Genomic DNA, 24,179 nt, shown 5'->3' with positions numbered 1-24,179 from the left:
CTGGGTCCACAGCCCACTCTGGTTCCCTCTACCGTTCTACCTCTTCCCCAACCCAGGAGGATGCAGCCGTGGGGGCTGGAGGTCTTTCTAGTTAAAGATTGGGTTGTTTGTTATAATTTGTGCTTTTTCCTCCTGGCGTTGAGAGGCACCATCTCCCTAAGCCCTCCAGCAATCGCTTCATCCCCTGAGAGGGAAGACATTAGTACCACATGAATGATAGTTCTGTATTTGTCTGCAAACTGCAAGAGTATACACTCATCCCCCTTACTTTCTTTCACCTTGCCATTGAAAAAGCGTTCCTTGAGGACGTCAGGAAGTACGCAAATGAGTAAAAAGGAGAGAGGAGTCCTGTTTGAGGGATGGAAGCCTGAGAGAACAAACTCTGGCCTCTGCAGGGGTGGAGAACATGTGGTGGTTCTCTGGGTCAAAAAGGAGGGATTTCGGGCAAAGGGAACATCTCAGGTAAGGGCACAAAGACATAGTGTATCTCTGTGCCCTTTTTGTCCTCTCTAATCTCTAAAATGAGGCCCATTGAAATAAAAGCCAAGTGGGATTTTTAAGAACAAATTTTAATTTTAAATGAATTCAAAATAATAATATTGATATAGCCAATAATTCCTAACATTGTGTGCCAGATACTGTCCTAATTGCTTGATGTACATTAACTCATTCACTCCTCACAAGAACCCATTTTAGAAATGAAGAAACTGAGGCACAGAGAGGCTGAGTAACTTGTAAGGGTCTCACAGCTATTAAGTGGCTGGGCCAGCATTCAAACCCAGGCCTCCTGGCTGCCAAGTCTGTGCTCTTATCCACCTGCTAGATTGTCTCTCAAATGCCAGATACTCTAACACTGCAGCCTCTGACAATCTCACTCTGAAAATATTTTCTTATAACTCATTTCTAGTGCAGAGCAGGGCTGAGACCCAGGAGACCTCTAGCTCTGCTGCGAATATCTATGTAGTAAAATAATAACAATAGTGCCTATTATGTGCCAGGCACAGTGGAGAATTCTTTATAGGCATCTCCTTATTTAATGCTCACCGAAACCTCTGATGCAGGTGTATTATTATCCCCACTTTATAAATATGGAAGCAGGGCTCAGAAACCCACCCAGGATCACACAGCTAGGAGTTGGCAGAGCCGGGTGTCAACCCCAGGCCATCTGAATTCAGAGTTCTCCCTCCCAACAATACTCCCCTGGTGCCTCTTTATCTTGGGGGGGGGGGTCATTTAACTTTTCTCTTTTTTAGTTTTCTAATCTGTCAAATGGGGCTAATAAAAATAACTAATATCTGTGTACAACTGTATAGATTACAAAGGATTCTCAGGTGGATAATCTCATTTGAATCTCATAGCAACCTGGTCAGGTAGATCATACATCTTCCACCCAGGTCTTCTCTTAGACACTCTAGGCTCTGATCACTGCATGCCTAGAATACGATCTCTTTCGCTGTTGACCGCACCCCTGCCTGCCACACACTGCCACCAGTGAGGAGGACAGGAGGGACGAGAAGGGCAGTCTCGTTCACACAAGGAATGTCCATCCCTCATCTACACAGCTGAAGACTGACCAGGGAGAGCATGAGGTCACCCATTGGTCAGAGGCAAGAGAGGACATCAACCAGAAGGGCCTATTGGCACTGTGGAGCAATGATCTGGAAAGCCCTGGGAGGAAGCAGGTGTGACCACCCTGTGGAGAGATGGGATAAGTGCCCTGGGTGCCAGCACAGAGAGAACTCCTGCCCCCACCCCAGCTGCCCTCAGCTAGACCAGAGGCAGCACTGCAGTTGGAATATGGCTGCTCAAGACCAATGCATGAGCCCAACATGCAGCTCAAGCCAAAATTCGGCAGTGAACTATCAGTAGCCCAGAGCCCTGAATTCATCCCGTGTGCAGTGTGAGTGAGAGTCATCCAAAATCAACGTGCCAGCACCATTCTGGCAGCCCAATCTTCTGTGATCCTGCAAAAGAGATAGTGCACAGGCCAGTGAGGCAATCTACTCTCCAGCTCACCCTCCCGGATGGAGGACCCAGCCACAGGGTACTCAAAAGGTCCCATAGGTATGAATACAAGAGCTCCGGGGGCCTCTGATCAATTCCATGTGCAGCACAGCGGATCCAAGAGTGCCTTGAAGGGGAGAAATGGGAATGGGTGGGGAGAGGTACATTTGGGTTCTGACCCAGGCTGAGGATACCCCACCTAGATGGCACTGTCAGCCCCAGCCAGTCTAAAGCATAAAAGAGGAAAATTATGAGGAAGGCATTCAAAAACAGGCCTCTGAGGCCTGGGGCCTGGGCCAGTGCCCCGTTTGCCTGGTCTAACGACAGTACTGCTAGTAATACTCCTACTTTTCACTGTTAAGTGTGGAAGAGTCTTATACTGGACTAGTTTTCCCTGGCTCTCTTGCAGCTAGGAATGGCCATGTGGCTCTGTTCTAGTCACTGAGATCTAAGGGGAAGTTTACCAGATGGGGAGGAGGGGGTGCTTGAGAAAGATTTTCCTCCCTGATATAAAGGAAAGCCTCTTTCCCAGCCTAGTCCACTTTCTTCTTTCCTTGAACATACTTTTCTGAAGATGAGATAGCTGGAGCTACGGCAACCATCTTGCATTCACAAGGCAACAAGCCTAAGATAAAGCCAAAAACCCAAGCCTGGAATAGCAGAAAGAAAGAGTCCAGGTCCTTTTCCCACCATGCACCATCATACCTCGGGACTGCCAACATCTAGACTTTTCACGTCAGATCACTAAATGTCTTACTGCTTGAGCCACTATAGCTGGTTATTCTGATACTTGCAGCTGGAAAGCATTCCTAACTTAAATTTAGGCTGTGAGCATCAAAGTCCAACTCAAGAGTGGGCTAGATGCGGATGCTCAGCATGCAAAGATTGAAAGAATCTCTTTTGTAAAGGAGCTTCCAGTCTATGAATGAGATAAATACACAAATAGATGTGACCCTGTAATGCTTAGTAACACCCGAAAGGACACATAGTTTCAATCAATTACTTAAAAGAATTCAATCTTATTTAGCCAAGTATGATCAGAGCTGCAAGTTCATGGATGCTGGAAAACATTTCTTAATGGGGTTGCCTTTTAATTCACAAAGGTTCAGTGACAGATGGGACTCCTTTTTTCTCTGGCCCCTCGCTCCATGTGCACCTCAGTCTTTCCTGCCTGCATCTCCAGCTGCTGCCTCCATCTTGGTGGTTGCTGTTTGTGGGGTCAGGGCCACGAACCTCTCCATTTCTGGTTCCATCTTGATTGGAGAGCAGAGGAGGGTTCTTGTAGTTGATAGATTATTAAAGTTCTTCTTAGGATTAAGCTTAGTTTAAAAAAAATTCTTCATAGTGGAGCAGCTGAAACTCAAAGGTTTTGATTGCTAAATATTGACTTCTCTTAGAGTATAATGTGAATACGTTGTTATGTCCTAATGTTCCCTTCCCATTGGGGTGATAAATGAAATAATCAAAGCAGCCAAAGACAAAACACGCTGTTCTTCACACGAAAATGTCAAGGTCACAAAGATAATGGCTCAAAAGGGGGTCTGGTGTTACAAATGCAGGAAGGCATAAAGGAAGGGATGTCTTTGTCCACTTGGGAGACTCAGGGAAGGCTTCACAAAGGAGTGGCATTTCTGTTAGGAATGTATTAGGACACTCGGTTGCAAGTGACAGAAACTCAAGTCAAACTAGTTTAGGAAAAAGAGACAATTGTAAGGACACTGGAATCTCTCTCGCAAAATACAAGGAAAATGACCTGGAAGAAAAGGAGCAAGGAAAGTGCTTGTCTGCAGCACCAACTGGGGGGAGTCCCTCTGCTTTGCTGCTTTTCTCTGCATCTTAAAATACAGAAAGCGTGACTCCAACTTTCTGCTCCTGGCGGGACCTTCTCAGGAACTTTGAGAAGCTCTGAACTCTGTTCCGTCCCCCACATGCAGGCGGATCGGCTGCGATCAGGAGTGTGGAGTCGTGTAAGAATTTGTCAGTCCCCACCAGAAAGACATGGCTGAGGCAATGAAGGAAGATCCCCCGGAAGAAACAGGCAGGTGTTTCCAGAAGGAATGCTGTTGTAGTTGGGGGGGGGTGTGTGAGTGCGTGTGTGTGTGTGTGTGTATGTGTGTGTGGCACTAGGCAGATAAATATAAATGAGCAGAGAAGGGAAATGAATAAATTGGGAGTGGGGTAGTTGAGGAACAGCATGCCAGGTAGAGGGAACGGCATGTTCAAAGGCACAGAGACATGAGGGTACATGGTACATTCCAGAAGTACAAATAGTTCAGCATTGCTGGAATATAAAGTTAAAGAGAAGGATGGCAAAAGTTGAGGATGGAGGTCCAGGAGGATCTTGTATCGCGTGGGAAGGTAACGAAGAATCCTTAGGTGATGAAGAACCGTTGAAAGATTTTGACTAGGAGAGAAATGATAACTTCTCCATGTTCGTTCACACTGATAGCTATGAGAGGGATGGATCAGAGCAGTGTTTACCAGTATGTGGTACCCAGGATGAGCTGATTTTAACTTGATGCAGAAGCTGGTTTTAAGTGATATGCAAAAGGGCATTAAATTTCTTTGGCTCACGGAGTGAGAGAGTTATCCTTTTTTCAATTCTCCTCCAGTCTGTTTGATTTAGCCAAGAAGAAATGATCAGTTTGTTGCCTGTGTGTCTTTAATACCCCTCTAAGGCTTGATAATCTTCCCTTGTATCAAAGAAAGAGCAGAACCTCAAACTCAGAACTTTCAGGAGCCAACAGTATCCAGCTAAGAATTAGATAAGATGGTTTCATTTTCATTGTATTATTTTTGTGGCTAACCTTCTGTTTGTGGCAAGTGATACTGGCTTTTCATTGATGATAATCATATAAAAATTCCTTTTCAATAAAGCTGAGCAAAATGAGAGCCAAGTTAAAGAAACAATTAAGTACATAATAGTGCAGGTGATACACGGATATGGTAAGAATGGTGACGGTGGGACACAAATGACTGAAATTTGGGATGCATTGGAATAGAAAAAAGTAAGATAAAACACAAGAGACCTGTAAGAAGGGTATTTAAATAGTACAGTGAGAGATTTGAAACTCCTTGAGATCAGAGAGCCTTATCTTTTTATTCTGTTTTGCTCTCAGGAATAAGCCTTGAGGGCAGCAAGAGTGACTGTCCAGTTAGTACCCTCATCAGCAATGCCAAATGTTGTCACAGATATTGAGCTGGACCTTGATGTTAATGCAATCTTTCAAACATTGGTCCCCACAACTCCTCCTGACATGCTACCTTAAGTCCAATTTTGGAAGGTGGACAATATAAATGAACTAAATTTTAAAAAATGTTCTAAAAACTCTTACTTGTCCTTCGAGTTCCTTCAAGTCAAATGTCACCTCCTCTGAGAAGCCTTCCCTGATTCCTCTGTGTACAGACAGCTGCTCCTTGCCCTGTGCTTTCAGTGAAACTTCCTACACAACTAAGTCAAACACTATAGACGGGTTCCTTTGTGTGCCTCCTCACCAGTCGTGCAGCTGTCCAGTGACCCTGTCTTTCATTCTTTTCATCCACAGCCCCTAGGACTGTTCTGGCACAAAAATAAGAACGTGTTCAATAAACATTTGTGCAACAAATGAATCTTGCTGTGGGGACACCACGTTACAGAAGAACACTTAGAAAGTCATTACATTCTATTGATTTCAAGTTCAAAGAAAGTTCATAGAAGGGAAAGATCAACACGAACTGAAAGGTGTATTCAGGGAGTTAAGGACGTTACAAGGCTTGAGTTGGAAACAGGAAATCTAAATAAAGATTCTTCGCCATCACTTCAGCATCTTAATAGCAAGATTTCCCACCTGGAAGAGTATGTGTATGTGTGAGCAGGGGATGTTGGCGGGAAGGATGGAAGGAGCCAGGTCCTTGCAAGGGATTTCTCTTGTCCTTCTTCCTCTCAGCCCTGTCGAGATCAACGTGTTGGAATTTGGTTGACATTGACTTTGATCCTTTTTCTTCCCAGAAGTCCATAGTGCTTGGTCCATAAATACCTGTGGGATGGAAGTACCTAGCCATAAAGACTGCATTATTGACGGAAGTTCATTAAGAGTTCATAGAAGGGAGAAGGATGGAAGCAGTTAAATCTTATTGAATGATTTCTAGTGGAAACAGGGTTGAGCTGGGCTGTGTGACATAAAGATATAGACTCTCCTGCTCCCATGCCCTCCAGCATTGCTCCAAACGGCCAGTTAAGATGGCTCTAGTCCTCTAAACCATCAAAAGCTGCCCTGCCAGTATAGTAGCCACTAGCCACATGTAGCTTTTTAAATTTAAATACCATTTAAAATTCAGTTCTTCAGTTGCACTAACCACATTTCAGGTATCCAATAGCCATACGTGCCTAGCGGCTTCCATATTGAATAGCTCAGATAGAGAATATTCCCACCATCATAGAACGTTCAATTGGAGAATGCAGAGCTAAGGAGTAAATCCTCTCCAGGTTGTTGAAGGCGGGAGCATGAAGGGGAGCTAAGCCAACTTTTAATTGCTTTTTACAGGACTTTCTGTTCCTCCACACTTTTACACTTTTAGCCACTTCCTTCATTGATAGTTTCCACACTCTCAGAATGCATGCTGTAGACTTTTTTTCCCCCTAACAATTCAGTGGTTTATAAGATGTTCACAAAGGTGTGCAACCCTAACCACTATCTAATTCCAGAACATTTTCATCACCAAAAGGAATCTCCATATCCGTTAAGCAGTTACTCCCCATTTCTCCTTCCCCCGACCCCTTGGCAACCACTAATTTGCTTTCCATCTCTATAGATTTGCCTATTCTGGATGTTTCACCTAAATGGAGTCATTCAATATGTAGCCTTTGCGTCTGACTTATTTCACTTAGTGTAACATTTCCAAGGTTCATCCATATTGTAGCGTGTACCAGTATTCATTCCTCTTCATGGCTGAGTAATACTCCATCATATGGACATACCACATTTTGTTTATCCATCCATCAGTTGATGGACACTTGGGTTGTTTGCACTTCTCAGCTATTACGAATAATGCTGCTATGAACATTCGTGTACAACTTTTTGTGTGGCATACGTTTTTAATTCTCTTGAGTGTGTACCCAGGAGTGGAATTACTGCATCATATGATAACTCTATGTCTAACTCTTTGAAGAAATTTCAAACTGTTTTCTAAGTCAGCTGCACCATTGCATCTTGTGTACATTTAAGAGAGAATTATTCTTCTCTTTACCTGGCAGTGCCTGACATCCAGAAACTACCGATTCACTGTTGGATTGGATGAGTGATTACTTTGACCACATGAAATGTCCAACCAGCCTGAAAGTGGAAGATGTCCTGTTGACCAGGATAGGGTTGTGGCCCCAGTCTCCTTAATGCCACCCTATTAGCCTTTCAGAGATTTTAGTCAATTGATTCATGTTTGAGTACCCACTGCCTTCCACTTATAGGCCAGGCATTGGGGATAATTAGTTGGATGGGCGACCATGTAAACTGATCACTAGAAGGCTGTGAGGATATAACACGGGCAGGGGAATCATTACCTTTGCCTGGGAGAGTTAGTGAAGGCCTCGCGGAGGAAAGGATATTTCAGTAGAATCTTAAGTGCTAAGTAGGAGTCACCAGAGAAGAAATAGGATGCAGGAGGCAGAACTAAGCAAAGCATTTTGCTGGATGAGACAGGGGACAGATGGAAACATAAACAGTTCCTGTCCACAAGAAGATTCCAGAATGGATGTGGTGGGATCTAGATTCTTCTTTCACTTCTCATCCTTCAAGAGGGCTGAGTTCAGTGTGATGCAACCGGGGTTGACCAATTTAAGAATCTTCTTGGGTCAGCCTAGTTCTCTGGCTGAAATAGCTTTTCTTCTTTGGAGTGATAGTTCCAATTCAAATGGAACTTCTGCTTTAGCAAAAGCTACAGCTATGGCAAGTGAGCAACTAGAATGGTGAGCTGATATCTCCATGTGCTTCTGATGCTTGGCGAGGGATGCTGGTGAAAGAACTTCCTCACACAGTCTGTTGTGCTCTGGTGTGCCTACCGGGTGACACTTCACGCATGCCCGGTGCATCTTTTCAATATAAAATAAATTGATTGTTTGTCTATTGATATAAACTGGAGAAAACTGAGTTAATTTCCTCCTAGGGTCTTGGGCTCTTCAAACTAAATGACTTTAGGCTCACTCCAGGGCAAAAATCAGGCTGTTCAGAGTGAGTGAAGTGGGTTGTCACCAGGATCTTTACTTCTCTACCACAGTAAATTTCTTACTCAAGGGTTCTGGCAACATAGGAGAATAGAACCAGGGGCAACATACCTGTAGGAAAATGGTTACATACTAGCTTTCAAGACATTATAGCAACCTAAGTCAAAGGTCCTAAAACAAACTGTGCTATTTATTTCGACTCATTGTCTATCTGAGGGGAGTCTTTTTATGAGTGGTAGGACAAAGTTCTAGTGGCATCTTGATTTATAGCTGTTGTTTCTATTCTTTAGAAAGGTTCAGTGCAGGTGGAAGAAAATGTCGCGAGGATTAAAGACTATGGGGGAAGAAATGGAGGATGGGAACAATTTTAATTCCTGACAATCCTTCTCCATTCTAACTTGTGCCTCTTTACCGCTGTATGGACTGACTGAGTGTGTCTTCCGGATGAAAATCTCTCCATACGCAGAACTGATGTCACTTGTCCACACGTTTCAAAGGACATATGGACACCCTTATGACAGCTGTTTCTGTATTTCTGAATTAATATATGTAAAGCACTTGGAAAAGTGTTCAGAAAACAACATGCACCACGGAAATGTTCCGGTTATTATTATTATTATTATTCAACCTCATCTCCCTAGCTAGGCATTAAGTTCTTTGTAAATGAAGATCTTACCATCTTTCTCGTTCTTAATAATTTGTTAAGGTGATTAGGCTCTTGGACAAGTCACTTCTCTTTTGCGAGGTCCGGTTGGACCACATAGAGATTGTGTGTAAAGTCCAATGTGAATCCACAAACACAATTTTGCGCCCACTGTTTACAAGCCACTGCCCTACGTCCTAAACCCTTTATTTATAGCAAAAGTATCAAAATGAACACGAAGTCATAGCTCCATGTAGGCGTGAGGCCGGAGAAGCAACGATTCCCCCCACCGGCTAGCCTTGGCGCGGGGTGTGGGAGAGCCTCCAAAGCGATCCCCACTCCCCGCCACCCCGTGTTACTCTCAGAGACGCTTTCCGCTCCGCCCCGTGCGCGGACAGCAGGCCGGCCCCCCCCTCCCCCCCCCCCCCCCCCCCCCCCCCCCCCCCCGGCGCGGAGGGGCAGGACCCGAGTTTCAGCGTCTGGATCCGGGCCCCGGGGTGCAGCAGGGACGCGAGGCTGCGGCGACGGGGGCGCGGGGAGCAGGTCCAGGCGGCGCCCGGCCCGTGCCCCCGCCCGGGCTCCCGGCTGCCCAATCAGGGCGCGGCTCGGGCGCGCGCGGCGGCCAATCAGGAGCGGCGGCAGCGGCTCCCGGAGCCGGCGGGCGCAGAGCGAGCCCGGAGTCGGGAGCCGGCGGCGGCGCTGCGGCCCGGAGGGAGCAGGCGAGAGCTGTGCGGCCGGGGGATCCCCGGGCCAGCCCAGCCGGCTGTGCCGCGGCCACCTTCTGGCCGACACTCGGGCCCCTGCAGGCGGCGTCGCAGGTAACCGCGCCCGGTCCCTCTTCGGGAGGGCGAGCGTGCCCCGCCGGAGGGGCCCCGCAGGTGGAGCGGGCGGGGGGCTGGCCGGCCGCGGGGTCCTAGCGCCGCGGGGGCTGCCCCGAGCAGCTCTCGCCTGCCTCGGCGGGAGCCCAGGGGAGGCGCGACATTTCCACCCGCTGCGGGCGTCCAGGAGTGGGAGGGGGAGGTGAGTCCGCCTCGGGTGGGCGGGGCTGGGGTGGGGGAAGACACCTGCGACCCCCGCGCCCATGCACAGACGCTGTTTGCCCGCGGGTGTCTTCCCCGAGATCTGGGTCCCCGGGACGTCTTCATTGGCCTCAGTGGGGAGGGGACAACAGGTGTCCCTGGGGACGGTGCCTTTCCCCCCCACACCTGAAATCTCGGCTTTGGCGTTCTGCCCCACCTTCGGGGCTTCCGGAGACAGGACCCCAGCCTGGCCTCTCAGGCGCGCTGCCCGCTGGACAGCGCTCAGAGGCGGCCTGGACCGGCCGACCCGGGCTTTGGATGGAGTTTCCTCTGCGCGTTGCCAAGCAATTTGCCAGACACTCGCTTCTTGCTGGGATGGAGAGAGTTGAAGATGAGTGTGAGCGTGAGCGTGTGTGTGTGTGTGTGTGTGTGTGTGTGGTGCAGCGCCTACTGAAAGGAGCTGCCTGAGTGCTGTAAGTGAATCATTAACTGTGTTCTTATGCAGCTCCTGGCCTCTGCCTGTCTCTGTCCCTTAGGCAAGTCCTTCATGCTCTCTGCGCCTCACTCTCCTAATTAGGAAAGTGGGCAGAAGGATTTTACCTGCCTGATAGCGTTGTTTTGAGGATTAAATGAGCCAGTGCCTGAAAAACACGAACACAGTGCTAAGTACGCAATAAATGCTGGCTCTTGTTATTTATTATACGGAGTGGAAGGTCTTTGAAAGAAGTAAATCAGACGTGTGCGAACTAGCCCAACGACTATTTGGAGCTCTGAACAGCTTTCTACACTTGAAGGGGAAAAAATACTATTATTAATGTTACTGATGGTATCATTTAAAGGTAATATATCCTTTGAAAGGTAAAAAACTACTTCCATGAAATAGTGAGAGAGAGATGGATTCCAACTCGTAACTGAGAAAAGCTTTGTAACCCTTGAAAAAATTGGTATGAATGTTGTGTGACAAGAATATCATATACTTTATGAATACTTGTCTTTCACTAGTGTGGCTGATTTGGGGGAAATATTTGAAGATTCTTATACTGTCTACTCCTCCCTTAAACAAGTAAAGTTTTAAAAGAGAGAGAAAAAAGAAAAACAGAAAACCCAAGCACACAACAAAATGCCAGCAGCTCATAAAACCTAAAATTGCAGTTCCCGCTTTTGGTGGTTTTCCCTGTGTCTGACCTGGGTGGTCTGGTTCAGTTCTTTGCCACTGTGTCACTTTTCTTGTTTAATCTGAAGAGTCAAATAAACATTTGGCTCCGTTCATTTTTCTTGTTAAAATCTAAAATATCATTATGTAGCAGACCTGCTGGGAGTTCTGAACCCTTTTCTGCTCGCCTCCTACCCTGTGACAACCCCAAAAGGACCTTCCCGGAGGTTCTCTAGGGCTATGTCAGTGGGAATCTGCCTGTCTTATCACACCACACCACCCCCATAGCTTGGGAGTTGGGGAAAACGCACGGGGAAAATGCCCCAGTTCTTCTAGGGTCTCCAAGTGCATTTGCCAGGAGCCTTCGAATGGAATGCATCCACTTAGAGAAAGTGATTATCTTCTCAGGGGGTCAGAAGCCCACTTCCAGATGCAAATCTTTCAGGTGTCAGATTAATTCGACAGCCTTTTCAGTTGTTGATAAGGAAGCTCACTCTCTCCCCCAGAGTGGGAGGACCTGCAAGCTTGCTGCTGGAGGAGAGAGAAAGGCGTGTGGGGCAGGGGGAAGATCGCTGAGTTCAGAGTCAGACCGCGCGCCTGGTGAGAGCTCTGTCTCTGTGGCTGATGGCTGGGAAATGTGGACAGGTTGCTTTGCTTTTCTGAGCCAAAGTCTCTCACTCTGTAAAATGAGGACTCAAAAAAATAAATTGTTTTAGAGGAGTCGTTCTAAGGATGGTGCTCATGAATGGAAAGCCCCTAGCACAGTTCCAGGGACATAGTTACAGATCTGTAGCACGGAGAGGAGGTCCAAAAGGTGAGAGTGATTAGTCAGACCTGGGAAAGAAAAAAGATTTGGTTGTGGGGATATCACTTGATCTGAGTGTAGAATAATGAGCAAGTCTCTCCTGTGCAGACAGGGTTTAGGTGGGGTTGGAAGGAAGGGTAGAGCAGAGGGGAGAAGACATTCCAGACAGAGAGGATATGGGAAATCAGAAGTGCTGTAATATTCATCGTAGGCAAAATAACAAATAACCCCCAAATCTCAGTGTCCTGCAACCACCCAGGTTTATTTCTCACGTACACCGCGGTTGCTTTTGGTTCCGCTCCTCGTCTGTCTTCATTCTGAGACCCACTAAGACTTGAGAAACAGTCTCTTTCTGGGATAATACTGATCTCGTTTATGGTAAAGGGAAAAAAGAGTACATGACAGAACAAAACTGTGGCACTCAGTGTCTGCTTAGAAGTAGCAGACGTCTCTTCCACTCTCATGCCATTGACCGAGGTAAGTCACCTGGCTAATCTTGATGTCGGTGGTGTGGAGAAGCATGACCCTCCTGCAGACAGTGAGGTATGGCCGTGTAGGAGGGAAAGTGTGGAAGGAAACAAGGCCAGGGAGGTGGCCTGCAGGCAGGTGATGAAAGCCCCGGTCGTGTGCCAGGGAGGTTGGACTTTATCCTAAGGGCAGGGAGCAGCCTCTGAAGGGTTTTAAGCTGAGGTTTGACACGGTCAGGTTTTCAGGTCGGGTACGCATCTCTAGTGGCATTGTGAGGAGATTGAAGTAGATGAAACTAAAGATAAGAGATGATGAGGGCCTGAGCTAACACAGCAGCCGCAAATCTCTCTCTCACTGTCTGCCACAAGACTGGAGATTCCACTACTAGAAAATGACTCACTAGGTGCTTGAGTGACTTATCTTTTTTACAAGTCCTCTCCTAAAATGCACAGGCTCTCTCATCTTAAAGTCATTATTTTTTAATACTGAAAGCAGCGGTTCTTGAACTTTAGTGTGCATCAGAATTACCTGGAGGGCTTGAGGAAACACAGATTTCTGGGCCCCACCCCCAGAATTTCTGAATCAGTAGGTCTCAGGTGGGCCTGGGAATAGCATTTCTGACAAGTGCTCAGGTGATGCTGATCCTGCCAGCCCAAAGACTACACTTGGAAAACCACTGAACCGAAGGGAGAAATTAAGACATGGTTGAGGGGAAGATGTGAATAGATGGGCCTAATGGAAGGAGGGAAACGTCTGGAAGGTCCCAGCATTCTCCATGTGGCACTTGTGCTGACAGCTGGCTCTGGTCATGAGCAGTGGGGTCTGTAAGAGTGACTGAGTCTCCAGGTTTATATCAAACTGCAGATGCAATTCTCATAGTGAGAAAATGAAAAAAATCCCGGATTCACACAAGTAAGCATACAAGTGCTGCTTATCCCCTCCTATTGTAATTCTGCCCTGACTCCCCATCCTCTCGTTGAGCACACACCCTTTTGCCTGGCTCCAGACCTCTCCTCAAGCCTGTCAGCGTGGTCCAATCCTGATCTGTCACACTTCTTGTCGTCCCAGTTTTAATTTCTTCTGCAGCTGGGTTTGCCCACTGGGTGGACATTTGGCTGAATTTTAAAATAGTCAGACCAAGAAATTTCTCGCCTCACTTGAGGTCACCTTCATGAATAAACATCTGTACCATGTAATCATGCAAATTGTGATCAAGCCCCTCCCCAAGATAAATAACCCCTGAGAACCCAAGATCTCCCGTGGTGTGGCTTATACTCTTGGGTGGAGCAAGTCGCAACAATTCCCTTAGCTGTGACTCACCCCTCCTGTCATGAGAGAGCATTCCAAGAATGGACGGTAAGGAGAAAATATGTTGGCGTGTACAACACGACACAAGAAATCAAACATAGTGAGGGTGTGTTTTCTTTTCACTGTATTTTTCTCAATCCTGGATATGGCAAAAGTTTCAGCTCTACCAGGGTCCAGATAATCAAATGCCTGATTATCTGGCATAATTATATGCCTGTCCAACAGACACCATGCGAATGTGTGACATATTTTCAAGGTCAACATTTTGAGTGCTGGCTAGTGGGTTGCAATATTTCTTTCAAGGTGAGATGAGTGTAAAACAGTCTATTGGAGTGTGGAAGAATATACTAGAAATTCTATATGCATTAAATTTGTATAGAATAAGAAGTGTTGTGGTGGCCCAAGCTATAAAATGAAGATCCTTTTTCTACCTGAGATTTGACCAAATGAACCTTAAAGGTGAGTTTTCTGAAATAGGAGAATTCCCTTGGATTCTGCCTACCTTGAGAGGTGGGTGAGAAAGCTCAGAACCATAACCGCTTCTAGGAGGCCTGAGGCCAGCTCCGTTGGTCAGATCTGTCTGTTTCCTTCTCCAGGTGATTTTGGAAAGCCAGCTGCTTCCCCTCCTCCCACAGCCTTGGCCTTAGTGCCACGTTCCCTTCGTCAACTCTGCAATGAGCTACCACGGTTCCCTCAATTTCAGGTCTCCAGGAAACTTGGTCTAAAGTTTCAAAAGATGCAGCAAACAAAACCCTAGATATGAGTGAGAGCCAGTGAGGGAAGGGACACTTAAACTGACCAGGATGGATTTGAAACGCTGAGCATACTCATTAGAAAGTGTTACTATTTCCCACTGGATCACATTTATCCAGCAATTTGATATTTAAGAAATGTACATATCAAATCACTAGAAAAATAATATCCTCCCTATATGTTTATACTGAGTAAATGCTGTCATACAAATCATATATATGTATATATTTACATCTCTAGCAATTTCAGGAGGTAGGTTTCTAGTGTTATTGCTGTCTTTGTGAAATGCAATAACTAAGAAGCAGTTGGCCAAAATTCAACAGACAAATGATAGAAGGACAGGATTGAAAACTCAAAGTCCCTTGAATTTTTTGTTCATTGTGTACACCTCTGTCACCCCACCTGGCCCCATACTAAACTAGACTTGTGTCCTGAGGTGGCCTCACTAGCAGGCAAGAGATGGTCCATGTTCTTTGTGGTATTTAGTTAAAATGAGTGTAAAGCTACTTTGCAGATTGCTGATGGCCCAGTAAAATCTTTGGAAGGTGGCTTCATGCGAATGGCACTGAACATCTTCTGGGTGCAAGGCTCTGAGGAAGATACTATAAGAAATTCAGAGAAGTGTAACAGTCTTCTGACACAGCCTCTAATCTGAGAGAGAAATGGCATAATATTTATGCAAAATTAATAATGGTTAAACAACAATGAGGGCAACAGTAGGCAAATAATCAAAGGGGGCATCGAGTGCTGTGAATTCAGAGATGGGGCATCCTTCTGAGGTTGTGCTGGGCTGGGGAGGGTCATGGAGGCGCAGTTGCACTGGACAGGAGGTGGAAGCAGGATTGAGATGGGAGCATCGGGTTTTATGGAATGGCGCTAAGTGAACTGAGGTCTCCTGGTCAGCATAGGCTGTTCCAGGTCCGTGACTAGTCTTCCGTATTTGGAGTGAAGGGATCAAGTAGGAGAGGAGAAGGGAAGTCAGAGCTGGATGAATTCGTAGTAAAGTCTTCCTTTCTTAACTGCCGTCTGACCATCTAATCTGAATATTCTGATGGCTTGCATCACCTCCCGACAAATGAAGTCATTCGGTGACTCATTAGCAGATGAGTAACACTGGGCTCTGATTTGACCTTCTTAACATGTTCATTTTATTAATAGGAAAGAACTTTGGAGCTGAGGATATCAAATCTCTTTATAAATAAAATCTAATCCTATCATAAACTCTGTCAAACTGGCAGACAATCGGTCACTCTCCACTTGCAAAATGACCCGGGAAGGTCAAATGACTTGTTTAAAGTCATCCAGGAGTTCCCCGGTACTTCTGTGTTCCCTGATCCCACTGCCCCTAACATTTGGTGGTCTCCAGCTTAAGTTGCTTCACAAATCTCCATAGGGATGGTGGTACTAAGAACTTAGGGCCACTGTCATCTAGTTAGGATTTTCTCCCTCTACTATTAGTTGAGGGCCCATGGCGGCGCTCAACTGTAACCCCAAAAGGTCCTCATTAATTTTAATTTGGGAGTGAGATAATTACAGCCTTCTCTTTCAGGCTTAACCCTGGCTCTCATTGAAAGAGAGACCATTTTAGTGCTGTGGGTCTGTGCAAACACACTATCTGAATGAAATGGCCGTCTCAGCACTTTTCATGCCAGATGCCAACCAAATGCCAAGGATAGCAAGACCATCAGTGTCTTTCAATCGGCCTGAACTTTGAAGTGAGACGCCAGACCCTCACCAGCTTGATAGAATCACTGCATTGGCTCCCTTTTGAAGTTAGCTAATTGCTTTAAAAGAAAAAGTGAGATGCTTCTAAATGAAAACAGATTTTATTTCTGTTTGCTTAAAAACAGAATATATTTGTCTGTCTTTCCTGACTTAAGTTTTTTTTTAAAGATTTGACTTTTCCTTTTTCTCCCAAAGTCCCCCAGTACAGAGTTGTGTATTTTTAGTTGTGGGTCCTAGTTGTGGCATGTGGGACGCCACCTCAGCATGGCTTGATGAGCGGTGCCATGTCCGCGCCCAGGATTCGAACTGGTGAAACCCTGGGCCGCCGAAGCAGAGTGGGCGAACTCAACCACTCAGCCACGGGGCTGACCCCCATGACTTAAGTTTTTAAAAGAGAAAAATTATAATGCCGTGGTTAAGTGGATAAGTCTGGGGTGATCTATTGACAACAAGCTTATTCAGTTGTACATTGTTTAAATGTTGTCTATTGTGCGAACCCAGAGCTGTCAAAAATACAGTTTTACTTGTATATTTCCCCACCTTTGTGGGAAAACTAATAAAATATTAATATTAATAAAATTAATTTTTTTCAACATCACTCCTTGTTCTTACATTTCCCTCCACTTCAGACTGAACAGTTGGAGGGTGTGAAAAACTTTTATGGTTGAAATGATAAAAGTCACTATCAATAGCTATCATTCATTGAGTTTTACTCTGTTCCAGGTCCTCTGTTAGCAGTCGATGCCACATTCTCTCAATTTCCACCTCAACTCTGTGAGGTTAGGGAATAGTGGTCCCTCGTTTTACAGATGAGAGAAACAGAGGCTGGGGCTAAGTCATGTGTTAAAGGTTGTGTAGACCTGGGCTTTGAACCCCTCTTTTAGTCTCTTAACTCTAGAAGCTGTGCCCTTAGTCACTACTGTATCTGGAAACAAAGGGAAAAGCGCTCTAAAGAGTTAACAGGGGCTATCTGGCCACACCCACAGAGATCCTGCTGTCCTTGTTTTTGCCCTGTCAGTTCCCACTATCAGCTGAGCTCTTGAAACACACTTCCTTTTCTTCTTTCCCTTACTTCTTCCTTCTTAATATTTTTGTTGGAAAGTGACATCTAAAAAGTGGATCGATTGGAGGGTGGGGATCTATCTGAGTAAATTCAGCATGTCTCTCAATCACTCCCCATCAGCCTAACTGGCACTGGTGGGTGGTACCCCCTGCAGCAGCATCTCCAGCTGCGCCATCCATCACACTCCAGGCCCTAGAGCTCACATCCTCTGCTGTTGGTTGGTTTTCAGTTCCGGAGCCCTGAGCAGGCCTTGGGGAGTCAGAGTCATTTGCTGTCACATATTAGACTTGGGTGGTCACAGCACAGTGCTCATGGGACCAGGGGCTTTGATCCCCTGTCACTGGGTTGCCTCTTTCCTGTGAAGAGGGTGGAGAATGTGCCGGGCACTTGGCAGAGGTGGGTCCCGGCCATAAGAAACCCGGATAAGAGTACAGGTTCATTTATGCACTTAGAGGGGAGAAAAGTATGTCTCATGGATGGAGCATGGTGAAGTGGTTAAGAGCAGGGACTCTGGAGCCAGACTGTCTGGGTTTGAATTGTGTGGTCTTGCGCATCATCCCTGTGTCTCAGTTGCCTTATCTAAATAAATGGGATAATAATGGTACCTACTTCATAGAGTTCTTATGAGGATTGCATATGAGTTATTTAATTGAGTGAGTTGTAAAGCACTTTGAGATCAATGTCTGGGAGAGAGGAGGGGTTACATAAAGATAGAGTGGTGGGTGAACATCGTCGTATGTAGGTAGACAGTGCTATGAGAGATGAAGCTCACCTAACTGCCTTAGTAGGGGTACTCATGATGAGTTACATGCAAATGAAATCTTATTAAATATACTAGAAGAGTTGGCCATTTTAAGGATTGGCACCTGGGCTAACAACTGTTGCCAATTTTTTTTTTTCCTGCTTTATTTCCCGCCCCCGCCCCGCCAGATATAGTTGTATATCTTAGTTGCAGGTCCTTCTAGTTGTGGGATGTGGGACGCCGCCTCAACGTGGCCTGACCAATGGTGCCATGTCCGCGCCCAGGATCCGAACCCTGGGCCGCCGCAGCGGAGCGCATGAACTTAACCACTCGGCCACGGAGCCGGCCCCAAGAGTTGGCCATTTTAAAGAATCATATGAGAAATATGTTTGTAAACTGCCTTTTGTGAAATGAACATGAGAAAAACAGTGTAAGAGGAAGAGGGAAGTCCAGGATGATTTGATATTTTGGACAAGGCCTACTGGAAAGATAGAGCTGCCGACATCTTGGGTGGGGAAGTCTTCCAGTGGAGTGCTTTTGGGGGAAGGAGAGCACTTGTTCAATTTTGGATGTGTGAAGTTTGAGAGGCCTGCTGGCCGTTGGAGTGGAGGTACTCAGTGGGTATCAGTGGAGTCAGGTGAGAAGTCAGGGCAGGAAACATCTATGTGGTGGTCTCTGGCTATAGATGGGATCTAAAGCGTTGAGGGAATGAAAGTAACCCAAGAATAGGAGGAGTCCTAGGGCTGAACTAGGGGTCATCCCAGCTCGAGTGGAAAAGTCAAGCTGGCCCTGGTTTTCTAGTTTGTTCTTTTCTTCACTTTGCCAGTGTAAAATAAAATGTGGACCTGTTTGATGCTGGCCTTTTATTTGATAGTTCATCATTTGGGTTCTGTAATGCTTGGATTTCAGAGTCCACAGATGAGGGTCAGATACCACATGACCCCTTCCTAGCTTTGAGCCGTTGGGCAAGCCACTTACTCTCAGAGATTCGGTTTCCTTATCTTGAGATGGGCACTCGTAGTAAAATGCCCCTCTCAGAGGTTTGAGGGCTCAGCACATACGGCTGCATTAATGCTGTGAAACTGTTAATCGTTTTATCACAGTAAAATTATCACTGTTTGTGCCAAAGTGTGAGAAGTGAGGAGCGGTGACAGCTCACACGTTTTTAAAGCCCTTTGAATTTTCCCTGAACTGAAAACCACACTTGAATTTAACCTATACCACTACTATTTCCCTTCTTTTTATTAAAAATAAAAAAGAGAGGTCAAGGAGATACTGCAATAAATTCTGCGCACGTCAGCCACTTATGCTTCCTCTGTAATTGAAATACTGTGGCCAAAGATCAAGTCTGGCCTGTGTATGTGGCAGTTGGTACAGGAATCACAGATGCACAAGCATTCAGAGACCTGAAAACTGACACGCAGAAAAAATGGATATCCCTGGCAATGACAGTCTTTCAATATTTTATACACTAACCTCGCATGTGCTCTTTACACTGCGAGCCAGCTAAGAAATTCTCACTCTTTTCTAGCAAACTGATCCTCCCGACTGTTTTAAATCCAAGTTTTACTCTCGGTTGGAAAATGCATCTAGGACACTTGATTTCTCTCAGCAAATAACGTGATTCTGAATCTGTTTTGTAAAAGTCTCACTCTCAAAGCGAAATAAGAGTCTAAAAATATGGAGAATCAAGTTCTGAAGCCTTGCCTCTCAATTCTCTAATGAGTACGTCTGCTGTGTTTGCATTTGTGGTTTATATGCCTTGAATTTGTGGCTTCTCTGTTTTGTAAGAGTTACTGTCAGTGAGACCTCTTCCAAAAGAAATACTCCTATTAGTGGTGGCGCGACCAAGTCTATGTAACGGTACGGTTGCTTCCTAAAGCCCTACTAGAATTTTTGAGAAGCCTCCAGATGGAGGTGGGTGGTGTGGGGACTGAAAGAAAACATTAGAAATACCAAAGCAGAAAAATTAATCGGAGAGAGCTTCCAGTGATTAAATTTTTATTTCTGGTCTTTCAGGTTGAGGAAGTAAAGAGAATAGGCATAGACTGTGGGAAATTTCCATCAACTTAGAAAAACAATAGAATAAATAATTCTTAGCCGCGAGGTGAGAGCCCAGGGAGTGACAAGGTCAGAGGATCCTGTCCCATTTGTCTGTGGTGACAGCATCTCCTCCAACAAAAGGAACACCTCACCCTTAAACAATGGAAGTGTCCCTGGGAAGCTGAAAAGGGGCATGCTAAGGGAATTTTTAGAAATCAGATCATTTCAGAAGTACACCAGTGGTTATACTTTTCTATGTTTTCCATATTTTCTTTAGTAAGAGTGTATTTCTTTTATAATATATATATAAAAATTTGAAAAAATGTATATAGGAAATATATATATGTGTAAAATAGAAAAAATATATAAACTAGAAAAATAAATTTAAAAGGAGGAAATACACTAGAAGTGTGGAGATGGGTGAGTTGTCACCATTTAAAGGTGCTGAGTTGCGCACCTTTTATATCTTGAGGATTATTTCGTCTTACAAATGGTAACACTTCCTAATATATCTGCTCTCTAAATTTACAGTCTATGAGAAAGTACAGGGCGTCAACAGTGCGTGTCACCCATCAAAATCCAAAACTCCGCTCTACCAAAGCAGAGCCAGCCCTCAGTCAACAGATATTTATTCAACTGTCACACTGTGCCAAGCCCACCCAGTGTATCCCCGGTCCTCGTGCTGTCCCTGGCAGTTGGGGACACCCACATGCCCCTGCCTTCAGTCAGCAGCCACGAACTTGGGATGTTTTTTGTTTGGGCGAGGCCTGCTTCCCAAGGATACTGTCCTAATCGGCCTGGGGCCCCACTGCAGCTGCGGCCCGGCCCGGGAGGCCCACCGCGGCAGCCTGAGCTGTAGTGTTTGGCTGGGTTGTTTTGGTTTTATGCCCGTATGTCTGCTTTGTTGGGGGAAGAGGGAGGGAAGGGATTCTTAGAAAAGGGAAGGAGATATCCTCCGCATTACTGAAAACGGAAATAAGGAATTATCAGTTCAGGGTCAGGAGAAGCCACATTGCCTGGCTTCCTTCTGCTGTGCTCCTCTGGGATGATTTTGTTTTGTTTTGAAAGATCTGAAAGTGACCCGAGCTAGATAAGTTGTTCTAGGGTGGAGCTTGTAATAGGGAGTCCGGAGATCCCAAGGAGATTCGTGGAAGGACTTTGGGAAAGGTGTCTATGAAGCACCTGAAATGATAAATAATGTTGCATGTGTGCATGTTTTCCCAGGGACAGGGGTCTCTGGCTTAAATTATTATCTCAAAGAGATCCAGAGATCCATACCTTTTTTAAAAAAGGTTAAGAACTCCTAGGGGGAGGCGTTCAAGTTCGGGTTGTGTATCTGGGCCTTGGCCCTAACTAGAGAACTCTTCCTGATGGATGACGTGTATGTAGTGGAGGTATGAGTATAAGGGTGTCAAACATCTTAGGTGCACCCACAGAAGCCCATGCGGCAGAAAAGTAAAGAAGGCGTCACTTTTTCAAGTGTTGGAAAGCTGAACATCCAGAAATGCACAACCCCCACAGTTCTGTCCAGTGCTTCCTGTTCTCGCTCTTGCCCTTGAGCCTATGCAGAGCTCCCTTAACTCTGTATTACCTGAAGATTCACCAGTTGAGTGAACACTAGTATCTCTTTTACCTGATTTTTCTCTGGATTCTAGGTAAAGGAGGTTGATTTTCCCTGCAATGGAAGGTTGAGTTTGGTCCAGGCCTCCAGGATGGTTGCCCAAAGAAGGCATTTATAGTGAACTCCCAAGTGGCTACCCTGTGCCCAGCACATAAGTGTTGACCTTCCCACCCTTGGTTCTTGTTTTTTCTCATGTTATACATTCTCTTTGGGTGACCTAATCCAAACCTGTGGCTACCAATGACTTGTCAATCTAGATTATCAACACTCCTCTCTCTTCTTCTGAGCTCTTGAGCTGTCTATTTAACAGGCCCTATAGACATCTCCCATAGGCCCATCAGACTCACTGGGTCTAATTGAACTCTTCATATCCTTACCAGCCATATCCTACCAACACCATTCTTCCCCCTGAAGTCCTTGTCTTGGTGAACGGCGCAAAAATCTATCCAGTTTTCCAAGAATCTTTTTTGTCCATCTACCAACCTAAATGAGCCTCCAACTGACTTTATCCCCACGTTTTAATGATCATACATCTTAAATGGCTCATAAAAAATCTCTCTTCTCTTTATCCTTCATCTTGCAATGCCTATCACTTCCCACGCTCCAGTCCACTTTCCTCATTGCTTCCAGAATGATGTTTCTAAAACACAATTGAATCATGTTATTTCCTCACTTAACATTGTTTAATTGATCTCCATTGCCTTTATGGAAAAACCCAACCTTCTTGGTATGGCCTACAAGGCCATGTCTGACCTGACTCCTAATCTTTCCATCCTCCTGTCTTACTACTCTCCCTCTGACTCGTTGCTTTAGTCAAACTGAATTACTACAGTTCAGAAAACACAACATGCTTTCATTCATCTCCTAGACTTTGTGTGAACGTACTACATTTATTACAGTTGTTTTGAATGGGAGCCTTACAAAAAAATTATTGCACTTCAAGGTTCTAAATCATATACAAAACAGACTTCCTCACTCCAGCTCTACATTACTTCAACCCTGCCTCTTGCCCCATTCCTAACATGAACCCTGAATCTCAGGCCATCCCTAAACTCAAACCTCATTTCTTAGCCCTGTCTTCTACTCACACTTTACCTTACTCTTATCTCCAGATCCCACCCCATCTCTGATACCTGCTCCAGGGTTGGGGTCAGTGATGGAAGATGTTCAGGAATGGGGTTATATAGCGGGGAAGTCTGGGGATGAATATAAGAGTTGGAGATGTCTGTTATACACACTAATTGGTAACAAACAGTGATTTTGTGTGGTAACACAACCATTTAAACATGGCTAAGTAAAATAGCACCCTCTAATTGACCAGATTGTATTGTCCTGTTCTGTTCTTATAGATGTCATACTGCCAGCATGGAATGTCCTTTTTCTCTGTCCCCAGCTAATTTGTGTTCATCTTTTGAGCCCCTGCCCAGGTCTTACCCTCCTTCAGTTATTCTTCACTGACCCAAAAATTAGGCAAGTGCCACTCCTCTGTGTGCATGGCACTGTGGGGTTCTCCGGGGGTAGCCCTGATCACTCTGTGCTGTGATTGTATCCCTGAAGTTTCATTAGAATGTGCCTAGCAATAGGAGATGCTGAATAAATGCTATTGAATGAATGAGGAAATGAATAAATGAAGAGGTGATGTCTTGTGGCAGAATTCTAACAACCTGTAGAAGCTCAATGAGCAGAAACAGCCCAGAGTCCAAAAAGACCTCTTAGACCATATCTTTTATTTTCTGCATATGTGGGAGTGCATACAAGCATTGATTCCTATCTGTTTAACCTTCCTGTATTGGCTACCTCTTAGGCACCACCTTGTATCTTCTTAACCCCACGTGTCTCTGGGCTGCTGGAGACACCAGCTCTGCTGGGATCTACCATTCTGCCATCCAAGGCCATGCTGGAGTTCCTCGGAGAAGCGCCATCTGGCTTCCCCAGCCAAAAGGGGCTAGACGATACCCCAAAAGTATGGGGAAGTTGGGTCACCATGGAGTGAACTTTGACCACTGGGGAAGAAGAAACAGACAGGAGCTGACAGATACATCCCCTCCCCTACCATCACTTCCTCCAATGGAAGCTTTTGAGAAGCTGCAGTTCCTAACAGGCCTCTCTGGGGATATCCCATATAACTGAGCAAGAAGCTAGGTTTCTTGTGAAGCCGTGGCCAGTCCCACTCCATCTTATATTTGCTTTGGCTGTCTCATTTCTTTTCTTCCCTCACTCTAGCTTCCCTAGGATTGCTATAAAGCACTGGCGTAAAAGCTTGGCCTCAGGCTCTGTTATCTAAGGAACCCAGCCTAAGACGCATTCAAACCTATGACCATTTCTCTAGAGAAGCAGGGGCCAGTGAAGGTGGAAGGGGGAGGAACATCACAGGTCAGGTAGTCTCTCGCGTGTGGATGGCAGGGCTTAGCTGGGAGTCTGAGTCTTGGGTCGTGCATCCCCTGTCCTTCCTTGTCTGTGCAGCATTGGCCACCCTCGTGTAGGGGAACTGATCAGATGGGTCCATTAGTAGAAAAAGACCCATCGTTTGGAACCTGTGATCTGGTCCCTGTGCAGGGTGGCCATCTGTTCCATGATTCCTATTTTTAAAAATCTTTTCTAATTAAAAAAATCAAACATATATCTTTAAATGTCAG

At 45.6% G+C, this 24,179-nt stretch overlaps 1 protein-coding gene across 2 annotated transcripts in view; it reads left to right on the top strand.

Annotated features, from left to right (window-relative positions):
- Positions 1-9,483: 9,483 nt before the first annotated feature.
- Positions 9,484-24,179, top strand: part of STON2 (stonin 2) — a 138,549-nt gene continuing 123,853 nt past the window's right edge. Inside the window, exon 1 of one of the 2 annotated variants that reach the window (XM_023628206.2) lies at positions 9,484-9,661. The gene's annotated coding sequence lies outside the window, so the exon portion shown is untranslated. The remainder of the gene's footprint in view (positions 9,662-24,179) is intronic. The other variant, XM_070249887.1, reaches the window with a different exon arrangement.

Source organism: Equus caballus, chromosome 24 (assembly GCF_041296265.1).
Source record: "Equus caballus isolate H_3958 breed thoroughbred chromosome 24, TB-T2T, whole genome shotgun sequence".
Classification (NCBI taxonomy): Eukaryota; Metazoa; Chordata; class Mammalia; order Perissodactyla; family Equidae; genus Equus; species Equus caballus.
The sequence above is the reverse complement of the archived record's forward strand: the minus strand, read 5'-3'. Positions and strand labels throughout refer to the sequence as shown.